We start from the raw sequence: 2,062 nt of genomic DNA on the forward strand, positions 1-2,062 counted from the left end.
GGAATTGAAACATGTATAGTATCATATGTGAAACAAATCACCAGTCCATGTTCGATGCATGATACGGGATGCTCGGGGCTGGTGCACTGGGATGACCCAGAGGGATGATATGGAGAGGGAGATGGGAGGGGGGTTCAGGATGGGGAACACATGTACACCCATGGCGGATTCATGTTGATGTATGGCAAAACCAATACAGTATTGTAAAGTAAAATAAAGTAAAATTTTAAAAAATTTGGTGAGACTGCACCTCTGTGTCCATTATATTTGAAAATCTGGGAAAGAGAAATAGGGTGAAGACCTAACCTGAGGCAGAAAGCACATTCCTTCAGCGTGGCGCTCCTCTCCAGACCTGAGGAAGCCACAAAGCCTTCGCTTCTCCTCTCTCTGTAACTTTCTGTCTGCTTGAAGAACTTTCCCAGGTTCCCCTATGTCTCTTCTATTTTTCTGGATTCTCACAAAGACTTGCCCCAGTTGTCCCAAGGATGCGTTGAAACCAAACCCCTGCCTGCTCGTGTGAGCTGACCCTGTGGGTCTCTTCCCAAATCCATATTCAATGACCACATTGAAGCTTGCAATCAACTGTGGCGGGAGTGTTTACAGCATGGAAATTGGCCAGTGCTATAGATCAGGACTTTTATTTCCTCCCTGGAGATCCAGTCAGTTGCTAAATCTACACCAGCATATCAGCATCTTGAACACATCTTTCTACTCCCTCTCCCTCCCCTTCTCCCATTTCAAATCTTATCCTCAGATATCCACACACTTGAAATATGCCAATAAGTGAATTTTCTACATTAATAGTGGAGAAAGAGGTATTCCCTGGTGGCTCAGATGGTAAAGAATCTGCCTTCAATGCAGGAGACCTGGATTCGATCCCTGGGTCAAGAAGATCCTCCCAAGAAGGGAATGGCAACCCACTCCATAGTCTTACCTGGAGAATTTCATGGACAGAGGAGCCTGGAGTGGCTACAGTCCATGGGATTGCAGAGAGGGGGACATGACTGAGTAACACATACATTCTATCAAGCATATATTGAACACTCTCTAATGATAATGCCTTAACCCAAAGAAAAGAATCTCTATGAAAGCCCATGAAATAGTGCTTTTGCCTAGGACAAACTTCTCAGCATCTTTCAAATTATACCATCAAGGCAGCTAGTGACTCCATCTTCAACCAGCGTTGACAAGATAATGAAAGCAGAGTTGGAAAAACTGTCTGGATAGAAGGACCAGTGTTGACTGAAATGCAGACAACCTTGCCAAGACAATAAAGAGAAGCTAATTTTCAGTAGTCATGTACAGATGTGAGAGTCAGACCGTAAAGAAGATTGAGAACACACAGAGGTGAGGGATGATCCTGGATAGGGCACCGAAGCGCTTGCCCTCTGCTTCTCTTCCATCTGAATGTTCATCTGTATCTTTTAATACCCTTTGTATATAATGAGTGGTCTTAGTAAATAGGTTTCCTGAGTTTTATAAGCCACTCCAGCAGATTAATTGAACCCAAGGACAGGATTATGCGAACCTCTGATTTATGTCATCAGAAACACAGGTTTGCGTCTGTCACTAGGGGGAGTCTTTTGGGATTCAGCACTTTACATGTGGTATTGGATGTCATCTCTCAGTTGCTCAGGCATTAAGTTGTGTCTGACTCTTTGCAACGCCATGGACTGCAGCACACCAGGCTTCCTTGACCTTCACCATCTCCCAGAGCTTGCTCAAACTCATGTCCATTGAGTCGGTGATACCAACCAACCATCTCATCCTCTGTCATCCCCTTCTCTGCCTGTCTTCAATCTTTCCCAGCATCAGGGTCTTTTCCAGAGTCAGCTCTTCTCATCAGGTGGCCAAAGTATTGGAGCTTCAGCTTCAGTCTCCTGGTAGACAGTGTTAGAACGGACTTGAATTGTAGGACATCTGGCTGGTGTCTGGGAGCATCAGTTTTGGAGGTGTGTGGAACCCCCTCCCACCCCCACTCCCACACATATTTTGGAATTGGGTGACCAAGAGGCAATTAGGTATAATAAAATGATGTGGAGCATAGTTTATTTCTTAGTTC

This window comes from Ovis canadensis, chromosome 6, assembly GCF_042477335.2.
Source record: "Ovis canadensis isolate MfBH-ARS-UI-01 breed Bighorn chromosome 6, ARS-UI_OviCan_v2, whole genome shotgun sequence".
Taxonomy (NCBI): domain Eukaryota; kingdom Metazoa; phylum Chordata; class Mammalia; order Artiodactyla; family Bovidae; genus Ovis; species Ovis canadensis.